Below are 6024 nucleotides of genomic sequence, written 5' to 3'. Positions count from 1 at the left end.
CAGATTCCTGATCCAGGGTCTGATATTGTCAATAACGCTGCCCAAAAAACACAAGCAGAAACGTCTTGTCATGATGACTCAGCACTTTGTTATGGCCTTGGTAAATATCTCGTTCAGTAATCATTCTGTTTGCTCCGGCGCAGCAGTTCCCCAACTGGTGTCATGTCACCAGAGTCCCAAGATAAACCTGAACGGTCACCAGACGAATTAAAAGAGTAGTCCACCATTTTTTAAAAAGTATAAAAATCATTGTAGCAAAACCAGAGATATGCAAGCATTCTTCTTCTTTGTCAATACAGGGCACCTACATTACCCACAATGCAATAGTTTGGTCAGCATTATCAGCATGCATTTTTATGGATCCCACTGCTTTTTCATGCAAGATCCAGCCTACTCTGCCTTTGGTTTGTGTCTATCGTTTTTGTATGCAGAAATCTTCGACAGCTCCGTGGGCCTGGTACTGCATGCGAAATACAACCATCACTTTTTTTGATGGAACAACAAGAAAAGCAGTAATGTTCAACTGATGTTGCCTCCTTTTTGCTGGAGAAGAAACTCGGAAAACAGTCCGACAAAGATTTTCATGCCACGATGAATTGGCTGTTTAAACAGACAACAAATAAGAAAAGAATTAGCTAGCTAGCATGCTATTTCTTAACTGTATGTTCAGTGGCTGTAATGTTGCGTTCGTGCTTTTCTTGCAGTTGGTTTGGGGGCAAACAGTCAACTGCAGACCATATATAGCATGTTGTGTGCTGTAGTCTCCCAGGTAAACACACCAACCTCCTCAATTGTCACAACTGCAGTATCTCTGGGCTTGTCAGGTAGCGTGGGCAGCCTGGTGGCTGACGAGGTCGTTGTGCTTACTGGGGAAACTTCAGCTCATGAACTGTCGTATAAGAACTGCAAGAAAAACAGACATAACCAGAGCTGCACTATAATTTAACAGTTTGAATCAAGCGTAGAATGTAACAAACAAAAGCAGTGGGATCAAAGATCGGGTGTGTTATGAAATGATGAGCAGGCAACAGACGTCTGGTGAGCTCTCTTCTTTCTAACTGCGCACAAACAGATTAAACTTGCAGTCTTTTGACCCAACCGACACTGACTCGGGTGACATAGCTTGAAGCAATATGGATGCCTCCCATCAGCCAAAAAACTGTTTGATGCAATTAAAACCAAACAATTGAATGGATATCATACTACATTGTCAATGCACAGTATTTTTGTTTTCACATGAATCTTTCGTGAATGCTCACATGAATTTTTCCCATCCCTTCCATCCATCCCACATAACATACAGGCAGCAGAAGGCCATAACCTGTGATGAGGGGTCACAAGTGGACTCATTCTTAAGGGTCACGAGCCAGACAGGTTTGGAACAACTGCACCAACATTCCTTGTTACTGTCAGTCAACTGCAAGAGTCTAAACAATCACAAATGATGGTGCAAAAGTCAGATTCGTAACTTAAATCACTTTTTCTATTACTTTGTCTTATGTCTGGACACAAAAGCACTTGTCAACCTATGTTTGTGCAGTCAGTCACAAGCCCACACTTCCTAAAATCTCTTTGTGATTGTTCCTCTCTAGTCGCTCATCTCCCTTGCAATTAGCTTTGCGGCTGCCGCGTGTGTACTCCAAGGAAAAAAAAAAAAACAGTCAGCGAAAGCAGGCACTCAGGAAGACGAAGTCCTAGAAAACAAACTCCGGAAGCCACTGACAGTTCTGTCTGCCCACTCTGGTTCCCTGGCTAAAGCCGCGGCTGCTGTGGCTCTGCTGTGGTTGCCACTTGTCCATGCCTAAAGACATCTGACGCAGGGCCATTTCTAGGTTACAATAACAACCCCACAGTGACACTGCTGCCGCGCCGGATATCCGAAACACTAAGCAACTCATCAAGGCATATTTAGTTTGGGGCTTGTAAATAACTGGTGCCCCCCGCAGAACACCAGTACATATTTCTCATTGACGGAGCATTTTGTCCTCATGAAGAGCGAAAAATACTTCCAGCTTGCAGCATAACGACACAGAGTTTATGGGCAGCAGAATGGAACACATCATCTTTCATTTCATACTCATGCAAAACATGTCAACCTTTTAGCATCCTACCTGAAATACGTCAATACTAAAGCACCAATCTATTTTTTCTTTGCTCTGCGTGGAATGTAAATAACAACACTGCAGTCTCCACCCGCGGAACAACCATACAAGGACAACGGCGCTGGACTGAGAGTGCCCCACACAAACTACCAGTCTGAGATGCTATACAGTGCATAATGATGGCATTCACATCAGTGGTTGAGGGGGAAAACTGCCTCCTGACCACTTCCAACTAACAAGCTCAAATTAAGACCACCGATGACCTCACGACTTCCAACTAGGCTAGTAAATCCAGCTGGATGTCTTATTCCAAAATAGTCTGGTTATACTGCTTACTGGTGCCACGGATATATATCACACTCACAAGTTTATTAAATATCTTGAAATACAACAGGTGAATATAAGTCAGTTAGTAATCAAACTCTAAACTTCTTACCGATAGTCAACTTAAACAGTCTGCTAGATGCTGTCGCCTTTATATAATTTATTCTGCTTTTATGAACAGACATTAATATTTATTTTGCAGTTGTGCATTATCCAATTTTACCAGTATTCCACTCCGAATAACTATAAACTTGGTCACATTTACTTTGCCATCTCACTTTTTAAATTAATAACCTGCACAATTTAAGGGAGCTTCTAAAGGTTTATTTTAATGTTCCTTTGCATCCCCCCCTTTCATCTTTTGTTGCTTATGAGTATGTTAATCTCTAATATTTGTATATGTTTAAACTGATAAATACAAAACAAACAATATGTTATAATGAAAGTAATAATAACCTTTTAATAGAGCTCTTGTCAATAGCCAGTGCCACAAGGATGTAAATTAAAATACACAAAATATTAAATATAATAATTAATCTAATTAATTGCAAACTTTAAACAAAACTCCTACGTGCAGTAATGCTCAGCTACATTAACTATAGCTACAGAAAAAAGTAGCTTTAATGATTCGTTTCTAACTTATGTGAGTCCATTTCGTGGTTTATTACTGAGAATATGCTGATTTAAGGGCTTCTCTTTCTAGAAAATGTCCTTTATCTCTAATGAGGCTGATTAAATATATGTATGTATTTTAAAAAAGATGTGTCTCAGAATAATTACTTTGATTTACCGTGCTCTAGCAGGAGGGAGAAAGTCTATAATAAAGAAAGTTTTTGCCTGACAAATGTTTCAGATTTGTATGACACAATCTTAAGATACAAATCAAGTAATGTTGAGTTAAAAAAGTGATAAATGTGTGTTTATTTCCTGTTTCTCTTCAGCGGTCACTAACTTAATGAAGAAATACTACAATGTGTGCATGAACAACATGTACAGCAGGTTCTTTTCCATTTCTTCTTTTTATTTAACATCGCATACCTAAACATTTTTAACTCAGCACATAACTTTCACCAGAGTCATAATTTGAGAGGATATTTCTACTTTTAGTTTAGTGAAGCATAAATACACAGCATTCTGTTCTCCACCGGCGGTCACGTGCTTTTGTTTGGGACCATATAGAGTGAGAGTGGAGGCGGCGCAATTTTCACTCCGGCAACATAAATCTAAATCATTTCCTTCACACGAGATGTAAACATGGAGAGGTGCCAGGAGAGCCAAATGGGACTCTCATCTCATAATTACCTTAAGTTTATGACTTCACAGGTGGTTCACAAGTCACCTCTGTATTAAAACTGTTGTAATATCGTCTGGAACACAATATAAACATCTATATGTGTGATTGGAAGCGTGATGTTGTGACCACAGTGTTTGCATGACTGGATCTGATATTTTGGTCACGGCTGTAGGCAGCACTGGAGGAGTTTAGGAATGTGTGACCACAGGGCCCTTTGGCCCCACGGCTGCACGTCTTCCTCCCTTGTCTGGGTCCGAAGACACGGACCATCACACCCCTGAACGTCTCCTCCAGGTCCACTGTGTGACAAACCGCAGCCGACAGCCACCCACTCACAAACTAGAAAATGACAACCCTCGGGATGGCTGCTGCTCTCTTAGAAGTCCAGTAAAGATGGAGCGATTTCCCTTTTACTGAACTTCAGAGGAAGCTGTGATTGCTTCTGCCCTGAGAGTGGGCGACTGTGGTGCTGAAGACATGTCATGTTCATGTCAATCAGCAAGTCAGACTCAGTACCTCTGTGCTCTGAGGCCCTGAAGCGTCAGACTCCTACTGCCATCTGCTGGACTGCTGGCTGCTAGGATGAACTCACTTCAGTGGCAATCGGCTGCACATGGAGAAATGTTGTCCTCACTAAGTCAACACAATTTTTCATTATTGTCTAAAGACGGTCCATTAAAATATTCATGATAAGAACCTCGATAAAGTGTGATATGTAATCAAATAATAGTATCTTTATCTGAGCGACTGCAAGTGTCCATACTGAACAAAAAGTAAATTTTGCATACAATAATAGAGTGCATTACATACATTTTCCACTGATTTTCAAATATATTTTTGACATGCGACTGTTTGTATGCAGTATCTACAAATATATCCGTAATATACTGCACAAAAACATTTTTAAATCATGTTTATTTTTTCAGTCTTGCCCCCACACACCTACATGTTCACTCATGCAAACTTAGGTTTGGCTGTCTGGTGCTGTAGGTGTGGGATGAGTAACTGCTTCCGACTGTCTTTGGTATGTACGGTCTCAATATGTTCCTTTTTCTACTGGCAAGAGGAAATATTTACTCGGAAGAACAGGAAGCAGAGAGACACCACAAGGCAGGGAGCATATGTTGTCCTCAATATTAGTGTCTACACGGTTGATTCATTTAGCCTGCTACATGTAATCAAGGCTAATCATGTATGTAAAGTGGCGCCTAACCAATACTGGATTTTAGGGGAAGCAGATACTGATATTGATATCTGACATATTAACATTATGGTAATTGGATGCTACTGTTGAAACATAAACTTATGTGTGCTCTCTCTTGGAGGAGCTGTGTAATTAAGACGCTGTTTCTAAATGACCTCAGACATAGAGTATACTTTTGGCCATACAGATTTATTTGTGGTAAGCCAGTACTGACCAACATTATCAGTCAGGCTTGAATGTAAAGTAAATTGCAGTCAGGCAAATTCTAGAGTATGCAACTGAATGTCTTAAAAGACAGCTTTTGACAGTATTTGACCAAAATAAAACTGATGTAAATAATGTAAACTAAACTTTCGTTTACTAGGATAAAATGCCAAACTTGTGGGTTCAACACAAATATGCAGAATTTCTTCTTCTCATTTTCCAGTAGTTTCCTACATTTTATACACCAAACTATTAGATGGTGAATCATCAAAGTATTAGCAGATTATAATGATAATAAAGCTTATATTGCCTTTATCTGAAAAAATACTTTACACAGAAAAGGAAATTAAACCATTCATGTGTAAACAATTAAAAAGAATGTATCAAATATAACAAAAATATATAAGTAGCAGATAATTACATGTATTGTTAGTTGCAGTCCTACATCTTTCTCAGTGGTAATTCATTAAATAAAATGACTTTGACCGTATTTGTAATTTATGTTGTATTATTCTGCGAATGTTATCAACAGTTGATGTTTGAGGGCAAATTACAGATGTTTGCTAGCTTAACTATCTGTTTTCTGGCCTTGCTAACTGTTTACAGCCACAACACAGCAACATTTATTGCATTCATATTATCATTATTACACAATACACAATAAATATTTACTTACATATACTATATTTCATTCAAAAAGTATCTTATTTCCCAAAACACCAGGTTACTCACCAGTTCTTCATCAGTGGAGCTCAGTCAATTCAACCAACGAGTAAGAGCGCCAGTGTATTTAACAGACGCAGATTCGACGCATATATTTTCTTTTTAGAAAAAATAATTGAACTCTTAAAGTGATTATTATTTTGAGGTTTAAGACAAGCAACCATTCTCTGCGT

This window comes from Sparus aurata, chromosome 14 (genome assembly GCF_900880675.1).
Source record: "Sparus aurata chromosome 14, fSpaAur1.1, whole genome shotgun sequence".
NCBI classification, from domain to species: domain Eukaryota; kingdom Metazoa; phylum Chordata; class Actinopteri; order Spariformes; family Sparidae; genus Sparus; species Sparus aurata.
The sequence above is the reverse complement of the archived record's forward strand: the minus strand, read 5'-3'. Positions refer to the sequence as shown.